Raw genomic sequence first — 5,592 nt, 5'->3', positions numbered from 1 at the left:
ACAAAAATCACAAAAATCACAAAAATGACAAAAATGACAAAAATGACAAAAATGACAAAAATGACAAAAATGACAAAAATGACAAAAATGACAAAAATAACAAAAATGACAAAAATGACAAAAATGACAAAAATGACAAAAATGACAAAAATGACAAAATTGACAAAAATGACAAAAATGACAAAAATGACAAAAATGACAAAAATGACAAAAATGACAAAAATGACAAAAATGACAAAAATGACAAAAATGACAAAAATGACAAAAATGAAAAAAATGACAAAAATGACAAAAATGACAAAAATGACAAAAATGACAAAAATGACAAAAATGACAAAAATGACAAAAATGACAAAAATGACAACAATGACAAAAATGACAAACAGACCGGTCAAATCTTGGTTATTTCTTATAGAAACCTGATAATATTTGGGCATTTGATTTAAAAATTAAAGTCCATATTTCCGGGCAATATTCGGTAAAATTTTATCAAAACCCAGAGATTTCCGAACAAAAATCAAGAAAAAAATTAAAAAAATGTTTTTTATCATAACATATCGACAGATTGTCATTCGGTTTTTAGGCTTTCAGAGAACCTTTAAAATTATTTCTATAAAACTTGATCATAAAATTTCGTTGTGGCTGATGCCTCGAAAAACTTTACAGCAATTGTTTAGCTTTTGTGTGTTTTGTCAAATAAAGTGAATAAATCTGGGCGAAATCCGGGCATTAATCAATGAAATACGGGCAACCGGACTGGGCCAAATTTTGTTTTGAATATCCGGGTAACTCTAGATTAAACCGGGCAATTGCAACCTTACCATAAAGTATCTTTCCTTGTCTCGTCAAGATCTTTCGAACCATTTATTGCATATTCGTGTATATCAGAAAACTAAGCTTCGTACATTTTTGTCCAGTCACCTTTACATGCAAATGTAAAACATTTCTGATCACAAACGAATTTTGAAATATGCTCATTCGTTGGGAAAATATTTTCCAATAAATTGAAGCAATCATCACCATCAGCCTATATGATGGAAAAATTTCTTAACGGTAAGGATCTATGTTTTATGTAGGTAATCTTATTGTTCTGGATAGTAACGAAAAAAAAAACATAGGAAAGTACGGAAAGGCAACACCAGCAGCAAAACATAATTTATAATCGTTATTTATTATCACCAGAAATATATCTCTTCTCTTCAGCTTTCGGTTCTTCGCAGCCAGACTTTGCAGCGAGACCTACTCCATTGAGCGTGTATTTTTAGGCTTTTAGCTGAAAAGGCAAAAGCCTCTTTTGGTGGCGGCCAAAGACTGGGATCCGAGATCCGGGATGTTCCGGCCATGTTTCATAGAACGGTGTTTGGCTTGACGGTTATGTTTTGGTGCCTGTTGGAAATAACAAAAGAAAATTATGATGTTGAGTTGAATGTTGTTTTTTCCTGGGCCCGAAAATCTCGCTAAGCTATTTTTTCTGTCTCTCTCTCTAGAAATGGGGGAAAATTTTTCACCATTGTAGTTCGAAAGGAAAAAAAAATCAACAACGTTGTAGAGCACACGAGATGGTTGCGTTTGCGATAATAATTTGCTACTGTCTCTCTCTGTCTACTTCTATCGCGCTTCATTCTGAGCAGAATCTGCTGCGGGAAGAGCGATTCGATATGTGTAAACGCAAAACGATTCAGAATGATCTATGGCAACGGCACGCAACGCAGCGCAAACCTATCTATCTGGGGGAAAAACATCCTTGGGAAAAACAGCAAACCGATTAATGGGACTTTCATAGGGCATTATTGGTTCTACCGTGATGAATGCTGCTCATTGGCCGAGATAAGGGAAAAGAAAGAAAGAATAATCAGTTGCTGTGTGCTTATTGCATTGATAAGGCGGGTCCTGTGGCGCAATGGATAACGCGTCTGACTACGGATCAGAAGATTCCAGGTTCGACTCCTGGCAGGATCGAATACCTTTTTGTGCATGACTTTTCCCTAGTTCCTGCGATTTCGGAATAAAAACTGTGTAAGTTTTTCCGCAACGCTGCCTGCTAATGGGTGATAGGGTCAAAATTTGGTCAATATTAACTTGACGTATTTCTTTCAATTTTGCATTTATAAAACCTGATCATCCCTCATTTTGAAGGTTTTAGTGTGTAGAATGTTGCTCCTATTTTGATTTTGGAATTCACAGTTCAGTTGTCAAAATGCCGTCCAAGGAAGAAGAGCAGCGTATCAAAATTTTGCTCGCGCATCACGAAAATCCGAGCTTCTCGCAAGCAAAGCTGGCAAAATCGCTAAAAGTTGCCAAATCAACCGTTACAAATGAAATTAAAGTGTTTGGGGAACGTTTGTCGACATCCAAGAGCCTGGATCGGGGGGATATCGAAAACCGGAAGGCACTGAGACGACAAAGAGAGTTGCCGGTAGTTTCAAGCGAAACCCTAACCGCAAATAGGCTGGGTGTATCGTCCACAACCGTGCATCGAGCCAAAAAACGAGCCGGACTATCGACTTACAAGAAGGTAGTGATTCCAAATCGCGATGATAAACAAAATACGACGGCCAAAGCGCGATCCCGAAGGCTGTACACGACGATGCTGACGAAGTTTGACTGCGTGGTGATGGACGACGAAACCTACGTCAAAGCCGACTACAAGCAGCTTCCGGGACAGGAGTTTTATACGGCAAAAGGAAGGGGAAAGGTAGCAGATATTTTCAAGCACATGAAACTGTCAATGTTCGCGAAAAAATATCTGGTTTGGCAAGCCATCTGTGCCTGTGCCTTGAAAAGCAGCTTTTTCATAGCTTCCGGGACTGTCAACCAAGAAATTTACGTGAAAGAGTGTTTGAATAAACGTCTGCTGCCTTTCCTGGAGAAACACGGTTGTTCCGTACTGTTTTGGCCGGATTTGGCATCTTGCCATTACGGTAAAAAGGCCATGGAGTGGTACGCCGCCAACAACGTGCAAGCGGAACCTAAAGAAGACCAAAAAAAACTACTAAGGACGAGCAGCAGTTCAGGGCAAACTGGCTTTCTGCGGCGAAGAAGGTGGACAAGGTGGCTGTACAAAATCTGATGGCAGGGATTAAGCGTAAGGCCCGGCAATAAGGGTTTGGAAATGCGGAAGCCCAACTGAATATTTTTCATGAATTTTATACTAATTAAACTTGAAAAAGAAATTTAATTTAATTTTTTAAATAAACGATTCCGCCGATTTACACGCGTTTTCCCTTGACCAAATTTTGACCGTATCACCCTTCAAAGCGGTATGAAACAAATGTACTGATTAAACTTTGTTTGATAATGTATGTATGTACATATAAAATGTTTTGCAAAAAGAATAACGAATGAAATAAACTACGCAACAAAAATCACCCAAGGGTTTCGTCCTTGTTTATGAATCACTCTAAGTGAAAAACTGAATTTGTAGGTCTTAAGCGTATTTAACTTGGAGTAGGTCATTTTCATGCAGATAATCATGATGGATATAGACTTCACTTATAAACCTACCTCAGTTTGGCCTTCGAAAACTTTTTGAAAAATGAGAATAATTTCATGATGGGCTTTTGAAAACCGACCATTTCCATTTTGTAGATTGGCACACAAAACTTCCCAGTGCAAATTTCCAGCTCAATTGAGTTTGAAAAACAGGAAAATTGAATGTTTTATTTTGATGCCAAATGACCAACAAAGTCATCCAACATCAAGATTTGAGGTGTTGGTTGTCTGAAAAAAAAAACTTCTTGGCAAAAAATCGACTTTCTAGGACTTGATTTATTTATTGGGCAATTATTTTTTTTTAAATGTAACATTGTGAGCTTTTTTGCGACAATCTTCTAAATTCAGGAAATTGCAATCATGTTCTTCTTGCGATTCTTCTATCGGGAGGGAAATTTATGGTGTTTTCGTTTGCAGTGTTGAAAACGTCCAAATTTAAACAAATTGGGAAATAAAACTCTTGTTGTTTTAGTGTTCAGTCATCGGTACTTTGATAATAATTTCGGGTTATTGACGTTCAAACGTCAGGTTTGTTTGGGGCTTCTAAAATCGAGGACTCGTAATCAGGAATGCCAGGTGTTGAGGATAAAAAATCAGCGCAATTTGGAAAAAAGTCTGTGTATGTCTGTACACAACGAAGATTACAAATTTGGCACCAAACCAAAAATTTTAATATGTGAGCTCAGGGGGGTAACTTTAAGGGGTGTTATGTTGGTCTGGTTTTGTATTCGGGTTACTTTTGAGTTGAGAACAATATAACAAACACTGTTTCCTACCACGTCCATGCTGATCTAATTAAAAAATTAAGTTTTAATGAATGCTTAGTGTAATACCAATGCATACAAGCAAGATTTTCAAAATATTCTGGCACTTACGGATCATATAAGATTTATTGATATAGATTTCATTACTCAGTTTTGAAAGTCTGTAAAATCCAGGCACTCTGAGCAAAAATCTGGGCAAATCTGTGCCTCATCAATTTCTGAACGCAAGGTCAAAAATCTGTGTTTTACAGACAAATCTGGGCCTCTGGCAACCCAGCTCGTAATTTTGATAGTTGTCAAATTCAATGACAGATGATTGGGATGTCATCCCTCTGACAAAATGAATATGGTCGGTCCTCGAAATTTGATATGACCCTATTCGCTGCCACCGCTGTCTATTCTTGATTATGAAATTTATTTTTTGAACGAACCAATCTATCACACATTTTTCTACGTCTCACAGTTCACTTCTAACTCGTCACGTCTCACTTCTCCCATCTTACATTTCACGTCTCTCGTCTCACGTAGCATGTCTTACGCCTAACATCTCACGTCTCCGTCTCACTTCTCACATCTTACATCTCACGTTTCACGTCTCACGTCTCGCGTGACTTCTTACGTCTCAATTATGATTAATTAACATTTACGGCTCACATATTACTTATTTCTCACTTCTCACTCCTAAGTTCTCACTTCTCACTTCTCCGTTCTCCCTTCTCGCTTCTAACTTCTCACATATCTCTTCTCATTTGTCACTTGGCCCTTGGCACTTGTCACTTGTCACTTGTCACTTGTCTCTTGTCACTTGTCACTTGTCACTTGTCACTTGTCACTTGTCACGTGTCACTCCTCACTTTTCAATCCTCACATTTCTTTTCTCACTTATCACTTCTCACATCTTACTTATCTACGCTCATAACTTCTCATGTCTCACTGTTTATTATATTTATTATAGTTTTTAAATCAACAGATCATTAATTGATCCACATGATAATTAAAAATTAAGAGACTAACTACAAATACAAATCTACACTGAACTTAGAACACTAAGAATTCTTCTTCGGAATAAAACATTCGAAACGTCAAGATCAAAATGCTCTGAGAAGCGGTTAAAAGTCTTGATGAAGCCAATTATTGCAGAGTTCCCGATTCCTCAAACCACGAGGTTGGACGCTAAGTGGAAGAACTTCCAAAAGTGCGGGAGAGTCGATTCTTGGTGATGGCAGATCAGCGACAAAAGACGAACGAGTGGCGGTCCTGCGGGCTTGCAGCGTGTCCATGTCGATCAGGCGGCAGCGGCTTTCGTAGCTGGGAAGTCGAAAAGGGTCTTGCCAGT

At 38.0% G+C, this 5,592-nt stretch overlaps 1 non-coding gene across 1 annotated transcript; it reads left to right on the top strand.

The window, feature by feature from the left end:
* The first annotated feature begins 1,886 nt into the window (after positions 1-1,886).
* Positions 1,887-1,959, top strand: Trnar-acg (transfer RNA arginine (anticodon ACG)). The gene has a single exon. It is a non-coding gene; the product is annotated as a tRNA-Arg (tRNA).
* The last annotated feature ends 3,633 nt before the right edge of the window (positions 1,960-5,592 follow it).

The sequence above is a fragment of the Uranotaenia lowii genome, unplaced genomic scaffold (assembly GCF_029784155.1).
Source record: "Uranotaenia lowii strain MFRU-FL unplaced genomic scaffold, ASM2978415v1 HiC_scaffold_326, whole genome shotgun sequence".
Classification (NCBI taxonomy): Eukaryota; Metazoa; Arthropoda; class Insecta; order Diptera; family Culicidae; genus Uranotaenia; species Uranotaenia lowii.
Note: the sequence above shows the minus strand (reverse complement) of the source record. Positions and strands in the feature narration are given on the sequence as shown.